Here is a 19,789-nt window from a genome sequence, read left to right as displayed (position 1 = left end):
CTATTGCTTTCATTTTGGCATACCATGCTCTCCGATACGGAACATCGAAATGAAATTGCTTGGAGATGAGTTCCTGTATGAATTCAACTTTCAAGGACGGATCTTTCCGCACAAAGGACTTCACATACTCTGATATTATGGACGAATCCAAGTGCGGGTGATCAGTAGATAGTACTTCAGTGACACAGTTCTCCCTCTGCGGGCCTTTGTACGTGACTAGGGTAAAGCCACGCGAGTGCTCACTTGATTTGGTACCCCGTAGCATCCAACCACATTTCTTCTTGCACCGCAAATGAAGGACACTCTCATTCGATGTCACTGTGGTGTAGAATTGCTTCCTCTGTATGGAATACATCTTCACCATTTCTTGAAGCATTTTCTTACTTTCAAAATACATCCCCTTCTCAAATTCACCCCCGGGAACAAACGATGTATGGCTACCCGATTCGGCCCAATACTGATCAACTTCATAGTTCTCGTTTACCTGACTGAACCAAGGTACGGGAGTTCTAACCAGGGGCTCGCCAACTTCCATATGTGCAGGTTCAACATCCATGTTCTGAAGTCCATCTTCCTCCTCTCCGCTCTCGGCCTCATCATTTGTACACACATCATGCATAGACAATTCGTTATTCACATTAGTTTCAAGATGATTTGGCACAAGTTGAGAAGGCGATGCTTGAACATCATCTTGCATAGGCGAATAACTATGCAATTGCACCGGTGAAGGTGTGACGATGTTTGATGTCGAAGGCCCAGCTTGGCCGATCATTGCCACATATGCCCCCCCATGTACAGGTGAAGCTATATGAGAACTAAACGGCATGTGAAATTGATCGTCGTGCAGCATTCGACTGAAAGATCCCATCCCATATTCAGTTGATGGAATGTCGTGTGAGGGCACTTGGAAGGGCTATGCGTTGTAACCGGAAATATATGTAGATTGTTGTCCTCGCCGAGTACTTTGTTGGGTACATATAGGCACCATTTCTACATATATCTCAGTGGGAACACCCTTCATTGCAACAACGCTCCTCAAAGCTTTCAAATGTTTATTCGTAGAAACAGGTAACACTTGAACCTCATTGCCGGTCTCAAACCTCATTTTAATGATGAGTTCAACATTCCTAGGGTTTGAACCAATACTACTATGAACCTCGTTCATTAAATCATTGAAAGTCATGTTCGGTTCAAGTGTTAGTGGTTCCATATTTCCTCCACTATACTCGACACGGGGTCCATCGAACAAAATTTCATCTCCCCACCGGCATAACAAAACTACATTTTGTGCAGCCATATTCTACACAACAACCAAAACACATTACACTTAAAGACACTAAATCATCCCTAAATCGCCATAATTAAACAACAATATACATACTTTTCAAAATAACACAGCTTAGAAGCCCTAAATCAACATTAATAAACTACAATGTAGGTTATCACAATCACTCAAAAAAGCCAACAATTATCAACCATTATCAACAATTATCTACACTAACAATTCAACATTTCCAACAATTTTCTACACTAACAATTCAACAATACCAACAATTATGAGCACTAACAATTCAACATAATCAACAATAACAATTCAACACTATCAACACCTACAATTCAACATTATCAACAGTAACAATTCAACATTATTAAGATTTTAACCACAATTCCAAAAACAAGAAAACCATTAAAAAAACCCTAGATTTTAAAAACCAAAGAAAGAGATGGCAATTACCAAAATCGGGGTGATGTGAGGCTACTCGGGGCTGTCGGCGGCTGGTGGTTGGCAGGCGGTGGTCGGAGGGTGGCGGCGGTGGTTGGGGAGATTTGGGTTGCTTGTTGAGTGAGAGTGAGATTGGGTTAGGGGATTGAAATGAGGGAATGTGAGGAAGAACAGGGGAATGAGAGGAAGAAGATGCTGCTTCTGTTCAGCGATAAAAACTCTGCCTGAGGCAGCGTTTTACCTTATTTTATTTATTTTTATTTTTTTCCACAATTCCAGCTTAAGTTACGATTTTTGTAAAAAAAAAAAGTCAAAAGGTAATAAAACGCTGTCCCAAACAGCGTTTTACAAATTGATTTTTTTTTTTAAAAAAAACCAAGGCATAAAACGTTGTCCGAGACAGCGTTTTACCCTAGAAGCTTAGTTTGGTAAATAGTTTTGCCACGCAACCAATTTGCAAAATAGTTTAGGTTTTAAGCTTAGTTTGGGGAAAAATCCCACGGCATGCGTAACATGTAACAACGTAAGCACCATTTAAATGAGGAAATATTATATACGGACTACAGAGTACTTCCTTTTTTTATTTAACTACTTGTACTTCCTCCGTTCCTAAAAGAATGACTATTTTGGCCAAATTTTAGTCTCAAAATGTTCATCCCATTTACTTTAAAATACCTACCAATTTACAATAATATTTGTGCAAAATTAGCTTCCCCATGTAAATTTTGTTTTTTCCATGTATTTTTATTACTTTGCTTTTTTGCAAAACCCATATATATTTACCTTTTCAATGTATTTTTATTAGCTTTTCCGTACACTTATATTTCCCATTAAAGTTTCTTAATACCTGTAATACTTCTTAAAAGGGTCATTCTTTTAGAGACAGAAGGAGTAATTGTTTACCAAGACTGATAATATACTCTGTACTCGTAATACTAAAAAAATGCTGCATCTGATAAATGTTGATTTAAAAAAAAAAAAAAAAACAGATGGGTGGAGTAAATACAGAGTACGAGTAATTCGAAGTAAATAAAACCCAAAGATAAAAGGAAATGCAAAAAATCTCAAGTCTAAATTCTTCTTTTCTCTGTTATTTCCCACATAATTTCTACTGAATCCATTCTCCCGGCGACAAAAGCTTCTCCCACCGCATAATCGCCGTTGCGCCACCACCTTACCTGTATTGTTGAAGGCGGCGTCACCATTAGCTTCCGGCAGCATTGACTGTTGTCGCGGAGTATCTCTCGTCACCGCAAAGATAAGGTTTGCAGTACGCCATTCTGAACTTGGTTTGTTAAATCAATTTTGATAATTGGGTTCATAATTCTAGGGTTCTTTAATGTTGTTGCTCTTGTATTGATTTTAAATGTAGCAATTTTTAATTTCGAAATTGCGTGCTATTCTATCTGATATATGCACTCCTTTACGATTAAGGGAGAAAATACTGTAATTTTGATAATTGGGTTCACATTCTAGTGTTTGACCGTTATTTGCTCCTTTGAGATGTTAAAAGCTGCTTGATTTTTTGGAACCCTAAGAAGAGTAAGAAGAACCCATCCCATTTTTATATTTTCTTTATCCCATTTCAATAGGGTACAATTCTATTTTGGAATTTATGTCCCAAGACAATAGCCTTTTTCATGTATAGTAGAATAAGATGCTTGTTCTCAACGATTAATCATCGAGGATTTGAGTGAACTTTTCTTTTAGGATTTAACCAAATGTAAACAATTATAGTTGAACGGAGGGAGTGTGATCCTATACACTTTTTATATAGTAGTATTACTTATGGAGTTATAGCAGGATGGCATAGTGATTTTGGAAATGGTATGTAGAAATGATGTAGAAGAGAAAGAGAGAGATGTATGACCTTCTATTTAGGGATGATCATTGATCAATGGCGCTCTTAATGTACACTGTACAGAGTCGATGGAACCTGGCATTATCAGCATGGGAAAATCTTTCCATTTGCAGTACTTGAGAAGAGAGACAAGAAAGGTGAGTGTCAGAGAGGGAGGAGAGGAACCTGATCGATGCCGGATCCGAACACTGGGTTGGGAAAACCTTTCATTAGAAGTTCTATCAGCCATAGGAAAATGCCTCAAAAGTCGAATTGAGATCTGCAAGTTCCGGTCAGTATGTAGGAAATGGCGCTCTTCTTTACCCCTCCCCGAAAATCCTAACCTTTTGATCAATTTCTTGCCTCAAAATCCCCATCTTTGATGCTAAGCTACTCCCCTTCAACGAAAAAAGTCTTCATCTGGTAGCAGTTTCAGTAATTCTTGTGCAACCCCTTGAGTTGAACTCTAATCTAAATAGTTGGATTTTGAAAGTGGAAGAAAGGAAACCTGGTAAGCTCCTACTTCTGTATCCTCTTTCAGGGGATGCCATCTTAAATTTGTCTCCAAGTTTCTGTAAATCTCTTAATCTTTTGAAATTTCAGGTCTCTGAAATTAGTAAAGGGTATCGATTTTGTACTTGTAGTGGCTCCACAAATGAACACAAAGTCGTTTTGTGCTCAAGTTCTGCTCCAACTTCACCTAACTCTGAGGAGTACACAGCGTTAGTGCTGTACTCTGGTGGATTTTTGGTTGCTTTGAGTATCAGAAATAAAATTTTGGATGAAGTGCGTGAAATAGTAAGGGAATCTGAAGGTTCCTGGTGTAAGGATGTTATATGCTTTAAGGAAAGTTTTTATGCTGTTGGTGGTGGGGGGAAACTGAGTGCCATAGATCGTATGTCACTGAAGCTAACTGATATTGTTGCTGATCTGATTTGTGAAGATTTCTGCGCTCTTCAGTTGGTGGAATCATGTCAAGGACTCCTTTTAGTTGTCAAAAATAAATCTAGAGTTTACAAGTTAAATGATATTCAACACAAATGGGAGGCAGTGAAAACTCTGGGAGATGAGATAATGTTTATGGATGCTGATTTGTGCTTTCTTGTGTCCACTCAAGATATTTTCAAGTCTAAGGGGGATTTTGTTGTCTTCAGCTCTGTATTTTTCTTCAGATCAGCTGAGTACATAAAAATGACTGAAAATCATTGGGTTTACATTTTCTGCTTAGATCATGGTGGTAAAAAAGATTCACAACTCAAATCATCCAAATTGTCTTACCAGTCCATAGCTCGTATGTTGTGGCCTCCCCCAACATGGTTCTATGCCTGGTAATTTTTACTTTCCATTGCTCCATGTACACAATTAGTCATGTACAACGACTTCCTGTTTATATCTAAGTTTTTTTTTTAAAGAATAGGGTGTACCTTGTGTAATAACAAGGATTACTTGTTAATATTGTTTTAGCCCTTTCAATATAGGCCTTTTGATATACAAAAAATAAATTTATCATTAGCACTGAAGGTAGAAATAAAGCAATATTTCATATAGTTAGCCTAAAATATGAAATTTGGAATCCCAATCCTTCTGGTGTGGATTTTTCGCCTAGTTTTTGCACAACTCCCTGTATCATCCTGATTATTAATCAAATTTGAGTAGTTGGCGCTATCAATATTGTGAACTAATGGAATTTAGGAGCTACTTGTACAAGGAATGATATATGAGGAGGAAACGTATTTAATTTCTTCTTATTGTTGAGGAAAAGTGAATTCAATTTCAAACTTTTTAATGGTTATACTTTCCAATAAGTTGGCAATATTTGCAAACAAAGAGATTTATGCCATTACCAAAGGACTATTCTCTTAGGTCTGAACACATAAGCTTAATAGGAATTGTATAGATGCAGACCATTACCTAAGTATTCCCTGCCTCGAAGAGTATTAAGACTAACAACTTATTCAATGTAAAAATTGAGGAAACCTGCAATCAAAGTGTGGAATAAATTCATTGATATCTGTATACTGAAAGATGTAAGTCTTCTCTACAAAATAACCTGAAGTATTATATTTTTTCTCTATTCATATGTTGTGTTTAGGAGCACTGTGTTGTCTCTTATAGTAAATTCAACTACTAAATCGCTTTACTTGTGTTAGTTGTGTATAAGATGTATATTGACCATGAGTAAGTTGTGCAATTGCTACTAAAACTGGCTTAGGCTTGCTTTAATGGGTCATATAAGCCATCTCTTTGTAAGATGCTAGCTAAATTAAACCATTGGAGACATTTGCTAGAAGTTACTCTAAATTACTGGATGTCAGGGCCTCATTCTACCAATACAGTAGAGCTAGGGGGTTATTTAGTTCTTTTGGAACATCAGTTAATTTCCAGTGTTGTTTTAATTTGTTCATTATGACTCCATTTGCTTCAGATAAAATTCAGACGGTTTCTTAATAGATCACCTAGCTCTCTATTATTAGATTTTATGAAGCAAGGTAATCTTTGTTCATCGATTGAGCTAGTTTCAAATTACTGTTAAAATGAATTAAAGAGAGAGAAATCACTTCTTAACTTATGCTGTATGGTTTCAAAAGGGATTCCAAGGAGGATGTAGAGGTGCAGCCATATGTTTCCATCCAACATTCTTCTCATAGAGCCAAGGAGGCTTCGATTTCCTTCGAAGTTTCTGAAGCTTGGGAGCAAGCTGTGGTAGTTTCACCCTTAAACCCCTGTAATCGTGCTGTGGGATCAATATCTGTTCAGCAACCTGTGGTGATATCATCCCTTAATCCCTCTGAGCCTGCTATGGGTAAGTGCATTTTGCATCAAAGGATAAAGCTGCAGTGATTTTGCCACTTGACCACCCTTATATTGGTGTGAGATCTGTATCCATGGTAATTCCTCCTAATCTAGTCACCGCTTGACTTGGAAAAGATGGTTCATGATACCTTTGTTTATTAGTTGATTTTATATCTTTTCTGAAACTTGATCCCTAATTGGTTTATCCCTTTTGATTAGTTGACCTTTCATCTTTTGTTTATTTACATGATTATGTGCTATGTGTACATATGATGTGCTTTTAAGTAACTGGTGTTGCCTAAATTTGGGACCCGAGAACCCAGGGGATGCTGTTATGCTGAAAATTTCTGAGGATTCTGTAGCTCAGGTAAATTGGATGTTTATTTGCATTTCTGCTTGGTTATTATGATCTCCTTACTTCACGGGCTTGGTGATTGACATGATTTTGTGCAGCCTCGTGAAAAAGCGGCTACAATGGTGAAGTTTCAAGGCGTAGATATCCGGCCTGATCTCCTGCCTATATTGCAAAAGGTTTGGGAGAAGTATGAGGATGTTGAAGGGAGCAGACTACAAAGTTGTGACATTAAAGCAGCAGCATTGGAATCTCTGGCAAAAATGATAGTAATTCTCCAAACTAACAACATGGAGTCTTTAACTGACGACCAAGCTAATTATCTGGCTTCAACCATGTCTGATTTGCAATTCATGCAATTAAAAGTGGATTGGTTGGTTCCCTATGTTGAAAAGGCTTTATCGCTACAAAACAAAAGCAATTGGAGGCCATTATGTCAGAGCTCATCAAGGCCAAAGCCCGGGTTGAAGAGATGAAGCTTGAGTTTTTTGGACATATTTCTGAAGTAGAGCAAGGACTCGATGAGGACATGAAGCTTGTTTCTGATAGCATGCCGATATCTGGGCCAATAGACCCAGAGGAATGCCTTGGGGAAGGACTGTGCTGATTACTGCTAATTGGGTTGTGGATTGTAAATCCATATGATGCATGTGATAATTTTGTAGTCATGTAGTAGAAGCAGCTGCGGCAATGCTTCTGTACAGTTGTTAAACTGTTGGGTTTTTAATCCTTTTGCTCATGCTGAAGTGGTTATTAAACTTTTTTGTTGCCCTGCATTTCAATTAACGCCATAGAGTGCTTATTCCTGCTGCATTGATCCAAATTAAGCAGGGCTTCGGTGCAAGCTTCTTTACAGAGATATTTTTAAATTCAGTGCAAACACGATAGGAAAAAATGACATGACTGTGCTTCAGTCACCACGAGCTGCAAAAAATAATATGCTTCTGCCTTCTGGTGTAGTTTACTTGTTTGAGAAGAGCGTTGGGGCCTAGCCTCATTCCCTCACCACCTCACCTATCCACCCTATAAGTTGATCAGGATCAGATATATCTCCAAAGATCATTCTCATTTTTTTCGAATTGAGGAGGCTGGCTTTGGATTTCTTGAGTCGTTAATTTATATTTGATCATTATTTCCCAAGTTAAGGTTTGCGCTGCGCTACACCTAACCAGTCAGCTAGAAATCTACAACGATTTTGGACTAAGAGCTCAATAAAATATCCCAATCTTTCTCACTCCCACCCTAGCATTTATAAACCAACTAGCTTTTGGAATTTTAGACTCAAAACTTTTAATGGGACATCATTTTCCTTTGTTAAGGCTTGCGCTGCTTCGCCCAACCAGTCAAGGGTGAGTCAACCAACAACTCAACATGTCCACAACGATTTAGGATGTTAAGAGTTAGAAGTCATAAAATCTCCCAATCTTTTTACTACTAATTCACCCTTATAAATTTACTGTATAACTACTGTTTGAAGATTTAGTGTATAAACTTAAAAATGTCTTCACATCTCTCCCTTTTACAATCTTATGATTTCAAGTTTTCAACTAGTGTTGTCCATTTATATATTTATTTTTAAGTTATAGGTAGGAAACCAGTCCTAAATAAATTAGGTTAATTAGCACACTTTATTATCCTTAAATAAAGAAACAAGTAGGACACATTTATTTAAAGTCAAGCTGAATTTAACTTTGGATTATATCGTTCAATGGGTAATGTCTTTAAAAATTGGTCAAAATTTTAAATAGCCACAATTTATTTCACATGCTCAAGCTTTCAAACATTAAACCTTTTTTAAAAAACCATATTTACGCCCATTTCATCTCAATAAGAGTCGAATGAGTTTATTAGGCGACTCTTACGGGGTGTTTGATTTTTCAAATTGGAATGAATTGGTATGATATCTCAAACTCCGTACTAAAGAAATATGGATTTCAAAACCCATATTAGTACAAAGTCATTTGCTTTTATTGTTGGAATAAATTCTACACTTCAATAATATGATGGATTATTTATATTAGAGGGAGAGATGAGTATGGGATTCTAGGGGTATGGGATAGAATTATAACCCCTTGGGTTTGAGATTACATTACTACAAAAGTCAGCCAAAAAAAAAAAAAAAAAATTAGATGAAATAGTTACTCCATTCCAACCCATTCCAAATGATCTCTTAATAGAATAAGACAAGATTGTTTGAATTTTTTTATTCAATATTGTGAAATGCAATCCTATCCTCCAAATGATTAGTACCTTTGAACAAAATGTGATACAAGACTTACATCAAGTTAAGTTATTCCCTGTATAAGTGAGTAGAGCGATTGGTTATTAACTTTATACTCATACAAATATGTTCAGCGTGAGACAAAGCTAAGTTAATTTTTAAAAAAGGTTTTTCTACTTAATCATTCAACTCTAAGCTAATTGAGACAATTCAGGGGTCAACCCTCACGTGGATTGGTACACAATTCTACTAGACCTAGACCCACAATTCCCTTAAATTAGCTAGCCCATTAAATATTGTTATAGATTCGGTTAAGTCATAGGAGATTTTAACATTGTGCTAGGCTAGTTGAGCTCAATTAGACCCTCCAATCTCGTCTAAGTGTCTAGCCTAGGTGTTAGAATCCGCCTCTTTCTCTATGTATTCCCCTCCCTTTTTCCATGTATTTTCCTTATGTAATGTCTTTCAAGTCTTTCTTGTTGCTTTCTAGGCTCTAGGAAAAATTATTGTGTTACTGTAGTTTCAGCGTTCACTAGTATTTATCCATGTAATCAATATAAAGCTCTTTATGGGGCGAATGGTTGAATGAATGAAAGCTCCAATCCGGATTGCCTTGCTTTAAGACTTGTGTGTTGATTTAAGCCTTTATAGATATTGTGCTTGCCTTGTTTTAAACCTCCCCACCAAACCAAGAGAACCTCAAAAGACGCCTTCCTTATCGTCGGTCCCGCTTGTGCCCGCTTCGAAATATCGGCCGTCACAAGCCCCGACTCCGCACCCGTTGTTGACGAGTGCCCCTTTGAGATACCTTAGGTCCGTGTTGCTGTGTGCCCACGAACCTTCTTCGCTCTAGGCTTGCGTCCTTGTCGTCAAAAGACGAGCGCGCGCCGCACGATCCGGTGTCAAAACTCTCGGACCGTGACAGTTGGTATCAGAGCCAGGTTGCTCGAGATATGGTGAACGACGAGATGCCAGAATACACCTTAGAAGAAAGACTTGCTTGGCTTGAGGGCAAGTCAGAATAGTGGGCTATGCTTGAAGAAAGGATGCCCAAGCTCGAAGATATTGTGATAAAACAAGCCGAGCAAATGGAGAGGCTCGCGTCGACGGTTGATGGGTTGACGGAGCAGCTTAATTTTGTGTAAGGCTTAGCGGATGATGCACAAGACAAATGTGCCACCCTGATGCGTGCTCAAAGAGGGCTCGGGGGTAGTGGAGGTGCTAAAGTAAAACCTCCTAAACCTCGGACCTTTAATGGCACAAGAGACTCAAAGGAGGTTGATAACTTCATCTTTGATATGGAGCAATACTTCCGCATATGCCAGTTAGAAGATGAACTGAAGGTGGATACGGCCACGATGTATTTAGTAGATGATGCTAAACTTTGGTGGCGCACCAAGTATGCTGACATCCAAGCTAAGAGGACGTCAGTCGACACTTGGGAGGATTTGAAGAAGGAACTGATGGCCCAATTTTATCCTGAGAATACCGAGTTTGTTGCTCGGACCAAGCTTGCAACGCTACAACACAAGACCTCCATTAGAGAGTATGTGAAGGAATATTCGGCGTGCATGTTAGAAATTCACGACATGTCAGAGAAGGACCGCCTATTCAACTTTGTGCGCGGTCTAAAAGATTAGGCTCAAAGGGAGATATGGCGCCAGAAAATTGATACGTTGTCGGGTGCTATAGCTGCAGCTGAAAGGCTGATGGATTACTCATCAGATAAAGCGTCCATACAAAAGAAGGGAAATAGTGGGTCAGCAACAAACACCCTAAGGAGCACCAGTAATAATTCTCAGGCTAGCTCGAACAGTGTGGGGAATAGGTTCAGGAATGGGGGAGAAGAACCGCGGAAGAACGTCTTCACCGCGTCTACAAACAGAGGTGGGTCCTCGGGCTCATCATCCTCATCATCATGGAACAAGCCCCTCACTTGTATACTATGCCGAGGGCCGCACAAATGGTTCGAATGTCAACACAAGTCGGAGATAGACAATCTCCAGAAGAAACTCTCATCAATGTCTTCAGACTCTCACAGAGGGGATGACAAAAAGGAGGAAGTGGTAGGCGAAGAAGAACCCTCGAAGTTGGGGGCAGTGTATTGCATGTACGCGATGGGAAAAGAGACATCGGGAGATAAGGGTCGGGCTACGAGCTTGATGTATGTAGATGTCTGGATAAATGGGAAGAAGGCTCAGGCGATGGTCGATACAGGAGCTACCCATAAATTTCATCACAAAACGTGAGGCAAACATATTAGGGCTGAAGGCCGTGCATAGTGGTGGTCGTATGAAAGCGGTGAACTCCGAAGCACAACCAACTTGTGGCGTGGCAAAGAACGTGAATACAAGGATTGGGGAATGGAGTGGGGGTCTGGACTTCACAGTGGCAACCATGGACGATTTTGAACTGGTCCTTGGGATGGATTTCTTGCACACCAGCAAGGCTGTCCCGATGCTCCACCTAGGGTCCTTACTTGTGACAAGCCACCAACCGTGCCTCTTACGGACACACGCTCAGCCTGGAAAAGGGAAAGAGTTGAAAGGCCCCTTGCTATCAACAATGCAACTCAAGAAGGGGATGAGGAGAAATGAACCCACGTTCCTCGCCACTCTCTCGATGAAAGATGGGGAGGTCGAAGGTGATATCCCGGAAGTGATAGGAGAGTTACTTGGGGAATATGCAGACATCCTTCCTAAGGAGCTCCCAAAGTCTCTTCCCCCTCGAAGGGCCATAGATCACAGCATCGAACTGGTGCCAGGCGCGAGACCGCCTGCACGAAGCCCCTACCGGATGGCCCCTCCGGAACTCGCGGAACTGCGTAAGCAGCTAGACGGGTTGTTGGAAGCTGGGTTTATCCGACCCTCCAGAGCTCCCTATGGGGCACCAGTCCTCTTCCAGAAGAAACAAGATGGGAGTTTGAGATTGTGCATCGACTATAGAGCCCTAAACAAGCTGACAGTGAGAAATCACTATCCAATACCGTTAGTGGCAGACTTGTTCGATCAGCTGGGGGAAGCTGTGTACTTCACAAAGCTTGATCTAAGGTCCGGCTACCATCAAGTTCGAATTGCTCAGGGAGATGAACCAAAGACGGCCTGCGTCACCAGATATGGCGCGTTTGAGTGGTTGGTCATGCCGTTTGGGCTGACCAACGCGCCTGCAACATTCTGCACCCTGACGAATCAAGTCTTCCACGACTACCTTGATAAATTTGTGGTCGTTTACTTGGACGACATTGTGATCTTCAGCAACACCCTGGAGGATCACCTAGAACACCTGAGGAAGGTGTTTGAGAAATTAAGACAACATCACCTGTTCGTGAAGCGAGAAAAATGTGCTTTTGCGAAGGAAGAAGTAAGCTTCCTTGGACATTTTGTAGGAGGAGGCCGCATAAGGATGGACCCTAAGAAAATCCAAGCCATCAGTGATTGGCAAGCTCCGAAGAACGTCTCAGAGTTACGGTCGTTCTTGGGGTTGGCCAACTACTATCGCCGCTTCATTCAAGGATATTCAGAGATAGCAAGTCCGCTCACGGACTTGCTAAAGAAAGACAACAAGTGGAATTGGTTGGAGGAACAACAAGGGGCTTTCCTCAAACTCAAAGAAGCAGTGGTGAAAGAACCAGTTTTAGCCCTACCAAACATCAACAAGCCGTTTAAAGTAGAGACAGATGCGTCCGACTATGCATTGGGCGGGGTCTTACTCCAAGAAGGCCACCCAGTTGCTTATGAGAGCCGAAAGCTGAGTGGTGCTGAAAGAAGATATGTTGCCCAAGAAAAAGAGTTGTTAGCTATTGTCCACTGCTTAAAGGGGTGGAGACACTACTTGTTGGGGGCAAAGTTCATTGTTCGCACCGATAACACCGCAGCCAGCTACTTCCTCACCCAACCAAAGTTAACGGGGAAGCAAGCTCGTTGGCAGGAGGTACTAGCAGATTTTGACGTGAAGTTCATGTACAAGACAGGAGCCAGTAACAGGGTCGCTGATGCTTTGAGTCGTCGCGCCGATCTGGCCCCCCTACAGAAGCTATCTCCTATGTCCGCCAGCAACATCACCACCTCAGTCAAAGAGCAGGTCAAACAACACCTCTCAGAAGACCCTATGACGAACACTATTAAAGGGTTGATAGAAGAAGGAAAGACAAGACGTTTCTGGATAGCTGATGGGCTCATTTACACAAAGGGTAACAAGCTATTCATACCTAAGGCGGGTGGCCTGCGGAAGATGCTCTTAAAAGAATGTCATGATACACTTTGGGCCGGACACCCGGGTTGGCAGAGGACTTTAAGCTTACTCTCTTTGGGGTACTATTGGCCGGGAATGAAAGAGGATGTCATTAGTTACACCCGGACCTGCTTGGTTTGTCAACAGGACAAAGTAGATCGACAGAAACCTGGAGGCCTCTTAGATCCTCTACTTGTGCCGACGCGTCCGTGGGAAAGCATATCTATGGACTTCATCAGTGGTCTCCCCAAAGTGAACCAGCACTCTGCAGTAATGGTAATGATCGATAGATTTTCAAAATATGCGACCTTTGTTCCCATGCAGAAGGCTTGTGGTGCGGAGGAGACGGCAGCATTGTTCTTCAAACACGTTGTGAAGTATTGGGGGTTGCCCCAAAGCATAGTCAGCGATCGAGATACAAGATTCACGAGCATCTTTTGGACAGAATTGTTCCAACTGATGGGGTCGGACTTAAACATGTCATCAAGCCACCACCCTCAATCTGATGGCCAAACAGAGAGATTCAACGGTCTTTTAGAAGAATACTTGAGACACTTTGTTAGCGCCAATCAGAAAGATTGGGTGAAGCTCCTGGATGTCGCTCAACTTTGCTTCAACTCCCAAAAGAGTACGGCATCCAACAGAAGCCCGTTTGAATTGGTGATGGGCCAACAACCTATCCTGCCTCACACCATAGCCACATCGGAAGATTGGAGGAGCCGCGAAGCACGGGAGTTCAAGCGAGAGTGGCAGCAAAACATGGAAGTTGCTCGTGCATAATTAGAGCGAGCATCGAAGAGAATGAAGAAATGGGCTGACCAGAATAGAAGACCGTTGGAGTTTGGTGTAGGGGAATGGTGATGGTGAAAGTCCTCCCAGAACAGCTCAAGTTCCTTAGAGGAAGAGATCGCAGACTAATCAGAAAATATGAAGGCCCCATCCGCATCATCAAACGGATTGGGAAGAATGCTTACAAGGTCGAGCCGCCTACGTGGATGAAGATACATCCCGTCTTCCATGTTAGTCGTCTCAAACCATATCACCCAGATCCGGAAGACAGCAACCGCAACACCAGCAACCGCGCCAACATCAGAACCATGATGAGAGCCACACCAGCAACAGAAGAGTGAAGCTGTTATTTCTCTTTCTTTATGTGTGTGTTTTGTTTTGTTTTGTAAGTCGACGAGGTCGTCGACGGCTTAAGTGGGGAGGATGTTAGAATCCGCCTCTTTCTCTATGTATTCCCCTCCCTTTTTCCATGTATTTTCCTTATGTAATGTCTTTCAAGTCTTTCTTGTTGCTTTCTAGGCTCTAGGAAAAATTATTGTGTTACTGTAGTTTCAGCGTTCACTAGTATTTATCCATGTAATCAATATAAAGCTCTTTATGGGGCGAATGGTTGAATGAAAGCTCCAATCCGGATTGCCTTGCTTTAAGACTTGTGTATTGATTTAAGCTTTTATAGATATTGTGCTTGCCTTGTTTTAAAGCTCCCCACCAAACCAAGAGAACCTCAAAAGACGCCTTCCTTATCGTCGGTCCCGCTTGTGCCCGCTTCGAAATATCGGCCGTCACAAGCCCCGACTTCGCACCCGTTGTTGACGAGTGCCCCTTTGAGATACCTTAGGTCCGTGTTGCTGTGTGCCCACGAACCTTCTTCGCTCTAGGCTTGCGTCCTTGTCGTCAAAAGACAAGCGCGCGCCGCACGATCCGGTGTCAAAACTCTTGGACCGTGACACTAGGCCTAGATGGTCTGACCCGTGACCAATATCACCCGATCAAAGTAAACTCAATTGGGCTAATGCTATTGGCATCAATTTTTCTCTTTTTCCTCGTCAAAATTCAAAAACTAACCCTCCAAAATTTAGAGACTAAGAAAATGAGAAAATATGGCAGAGGAGCAGAAACCAGCGTTCGCCGGAAAATTGCAACAGGATGGTCGGAGCTTTCGCCGGAAACATTACTGAGAATCGGAAAACGCCTTGAAAGTCGGCTTGACCTCAGCAGATTCCGGTCAGTATGCAAAAATTGGCGCGCTTCTTTACCTCTACCCAGAAACCCTAGCTTTTTAACCCCTTTTTTCCCTCGCCAAATTCCTAATCCAATTTCTCTTCCCTTCAATAAGCAAGGTTACGATAACATTGATCTTGTTCCAATTTCTGTATTTTTTGTTAAACGCCCTGATTGTCAGCTTGATAATGATTCCAAAGGTTGGATTTTAACTGTTGAAGAAAGGCAACCTGGTAAAATTCGTCTTCTTTATCCAATTTCAAGGGACCCCATTTCAAATTTTCCGAAGAGTTTACCTAAAACCCTAAATCTTTCTGATTTTCGGGTTTCAGAGATTGGCAAAGGATATTGTTTTAGGTCTTGTAGTGGGTCAATTTCTGATTGTAAAGTTGTTGTTTACTCAGATTCTGCTCAACAATTGTATGCTACTGCTACTGATTTCACTGCTGTAGTTTTATACTCTTTAGGGAATTTGTTTGGTTTAAGATTAAAGGGTGGGTTTTGGAAATTTGAAAGGATAAATTCACTTTTATGGTTTAAGGATATAATATGCTTTAAGGGAACTTTTTATGCAGTTGCTGGGGGTGGAAAATTGTATGTTGTTGATCATTTGACATTCAAGGTGACTGATACTGTCGTTGATTGTTTTGTTTGTGCTCCTAACTGCGCGATTCAATTGGTTGAATCTTTTCAAGAACTCTTGTTAGTTGTTAAAGATGACATAAAGGTTTACAAGTTGAATGTAGTGCTTCAAAAATGGGAGGCTGTGAAAACTCTAGGAGATAGAATCATGTTTTTGGGTATTGATAGTTGCTTTCTCCTCTCTACTGAAAATCTTTTATGGCATAAAGGGAATTTTATTGTTTCGAGCTCAAGTTTGAACTCGTTACGATCCAAATGGGTAGAGTTGACTGAAAATTTTGGGATTTACATTTCTTGTTTAGAAGATGTGGTAAAAAAGATACATAAGACAAACTTTGAGGCTATTTCTTGTATGTTGTGGCCACCTCCAACATGGCTTCCCCCAGATATGTCTCCACCCAGCAGGTAACCCTGTCTTTTGGCTTGAATTTGTGCTTTTATTATCTTTCTTGATCGCGCTTTGTTGCTTTAAATCATATGTTGATTCTTAGTTGTTGACGATTACTCATCAATTTGAAAGCTTTTTCCTTATAGCATGCAACTTGTAGCTTGAAACTTATAGGTCATTGATGTTGTGGTGAACTTTTCCTAGTCCTCTCAGCTTAGACTTTTGTTTATAAAAATAGAAGAGTGGTCCTAAATTTCTATAAATGGATTATTTACAACCTAAGATTGGTTTTATTTATCAAGAATTTTCATTGTCTTGATAATGGAAGATGGTTAGATTTTCCCAACAAAATCCTTAGGATAATGTTGTCATCAGAGATGGATTTAGTACCATCTCCTCCGATAATTAAATGACATCAATTCATACTTTCTAGTATTGCAATAAATCTATCAATATATTGGACAACTTGGTTTATGATTTGGCCAATTCCAAAGTTTGTAGAGGTGTCTAATGGAACATTGTTGACACTTGGATTTATTCTCTATTGTTTTCAAGGGATCCTGGGAAGGATGAACATGTACAAGTGGATATCCGTAGCCTAGCTTCTCCTACCAGGCCTGAGATAGCATTCCCCGTTGTAAAAAATGAACTTGAGGAACAAATTGCGGTTAACCAATCCCCTAATTTCCTTTGCAGTTCTACATTTGTGGAGCGAATTGTTTCTGATACAGTACACAGACGTGAAAAAGGTTATCTATTGTTCGACATTGTGAATTCATGATAAAGCTTACTTCCTAATAGAATATACATGTTTAAATAATAGTTTTTTATGTTTTACTTATTCCTGTTGGGACAATATTTTCCTTCTTAGCTTTGGAACCAGAGACTCCAGAGAATAATGCTTTGTCAGGTTCTAAGGCTCCTAAAATGCAGGTATGAATAGGAATTAAGATGTTATGTTGCCTGTGGTAAACTTTCTTGCATCACTCTGCATGACACTTAAGCTATGAGAATTTTGGTGCAGCATTCTTGGAAGTATGCTTCAATGTTGAAGCTCTCTGGCATAGATGTCCAGTCTGACTTTCTGCCTGTTCTTGAAAAAATTTGGGTGAAGCATGGGGATGTTGTTGAAGGGAGTGCAATACGTAGTTGCGATACTAAAGCAACAGCATTGGAGTCTTTAGCAAAGATGGTAATAATACTCAAATCTAACTCTGGAAAGACTTTGTCTGAGGATCATGCTCAATATCTGGGTTCCACCTTATCTGATCTTCAACTTATGCACCTGAAAATAGATTGGTTGGTTCCGTTTGTAGAGAAGGCTTTGGCATTGCATAAAAGAATGAAATTGGAGGCTGTTCTTATGGAGATTGACAAGGCTATAGTCATGGCCAACGCTATTGAACATAATTTTCTTGAAAAGATTGCTGAAGTGAAGCAAGTGCTTGATAGGGATAAAAAGATTGTTTTTGATTGCATGTCTGTGTTTGGACCAATAGAGCAGGAACAATGCCTAGGTAAAGATTTGTGCTGATTGCGGACTTTGTAAATGGTACTTTCAGATATTCATATATCAATTTTTGGAGTCAAGTAGCAGACAAAGCACAGCAGAACTGAAGGCAGTTCCTGTGCTCTGCTGCTCTTGCATACTTTTGTTAAGAATGATTAATTTTTGCTCCTGCTAAATGTGATCATATTTCTGCTAGTTCTATGAAGTATGGAGTACTTAAAAGTTTGAAGATGAATTTGCTTGAATTTAGTTTGTTTTATCATTAGAGCTTGTTGGTGATTCCAAAAATTCATTGTATTTTCCACTTGCATGTTTGCGCCAAACATTTATTCCTTGCCATTGCTATGTAACCAGATGATACCCTCTCTGTTTATTTTAAGTGTTAAAATTTGATTGGCATATAGTTTTAGAAATTTTAATTGAATTTATTATAATAAGATATAAGTGGGGTAATTAAGTATTAATAAATTGATAGAAAAATAATAGGGTGAATAATTCATCTAGAAAAGTTAAGGTTGTAAGAAAAACAATAGTACTAGTTAGAAAAATAATTTGGTAAGGGCAAGTGATGAGAGATTTATTATTAAAAATGAATTAATAATTTGTCAAAAATGAAAGTATAACACTATTAAAAAACACAATTAAAAAAAATGATTAACAAGTGTAACACCTAAAACACAAAGAGAGTATGTAGGCTTTAGCATTTTAGCTCAAAATAATATAAACCTTCAAAATTCACTAGCACCCCAAATTTTGAACTCATTCTTTTTAACACTCCTTGTTACTCGTATAGTCGTGTTTAGTATCTAGCCCTTGTTTCATTCACCTTAAATAATAATATTAAGTTAAAAGCATTCAAGTTTAGAAAAAAAAAATTAATTTAGTAAAAATAATTTCGGCAAAATTAATTTCAATTTAGTAACAATAATTTTTAACAGTAAATGTAAAGAACAAATATGAGAATTAGCAACAAAAAAAAATCAATAAATATAATTTCAATTCAAATTAAATAATTAAAGTTTAGCAAAAACAAGGTCTAATTCTTAAAAAAAAAAAAAAAAGTTCTAATCAGTAAAAATAATTTCTGTTTAGTAAAATAAAATGAAGAGAATATGACCTTAATTTGCTATATCGATAAGAGTCAAACCAATTTGTCCAAGGAGAACATGGATAGCTAAAGACTAAAAAGTGAGTACTGTGTACACAATCCAAAGAAACAATTTGCTCTTTAGTTCTTTAGTCTTAATTCCATGGTTATCAATTTATCATTCTTATCAACCAAGAATGGACCTCAAAAAGTGTCACGGTATGTTACAAGTTTACCACTTTACAAGAAGTCAACAACAACCATCACGTAGAGTCGTATACAGTACTTTGGTACAGTAAAAAAATTAAAAATCTTGTTCATAATACAGTATGTAATTTTAAAATCAGAAGTTTTTAAACAAAAAAAAATAAAAATAAAAATTAATTAAAAATCTAAAGAACCTACTCTATCAGTCTATTGTATAGTCCTACTGAAATCTCGTAGAGTATAGGAATGAATAGAAAAGCACCAATTCCTAAGAAAAGGAGGCAAGAAAAACAGAGAAATCAAAGATAAGACAACAATAAATCAAAATACCAATACCAATGACTTATTTTACCTTTCCCACTAAAGAAAGAATACAAAATCTTAATTGTAGCATTTTCAAATTTCAAATTAAGATAAATTGCAAAACAATAATCGTCCAAGATCAATAAGCTGGTCTGAACTCCCACTAGAACTCCTCAGATCAATTGCCAAATCCTTCAAAAACAACCCAAATGATCTCCGCAACTTCCGAGCTGTTTGCAAGAAATGGCGACGCTCTACCTCTATTTCCGTTCTTTTACCCTATTGTGACTACTCTACCCTCTCTTACAATCTTTTTACTTCCTCTGTCTTACTCCTTGGCCCTCCCTCGGGTTCAGGTTCCAGTTCCGGTTCCCATTTTGACACTCCGTGGATGGTCAGTGTCGTCGAGATCACCAAAGGAAACATCCAACTCTGTCACCCTTTCTCTCAAACTCCTCATTCGAAACTCCTTAAGAACTTCGA

This window comes from Chenopodium quinoa, unplaced genomic scaffold, assembly GCF_001683475.1.
Source record: "Chenopodium quinoa cultivar QQ74 unplaced genomic scaffold, ASM168347v1, whole genome shotgun sequence".
NCBI classification, from domain to species: domain Eukaryota; kingdom Viridiplantae; phylum Streptophyta; class Magnoliopsida; order Caryophyllales; family Amaranthaceae; genus Chenopodium; species Chenopodium quinoa.
This window is presented reverse-complemented; position numbering follows the sequence as displayed.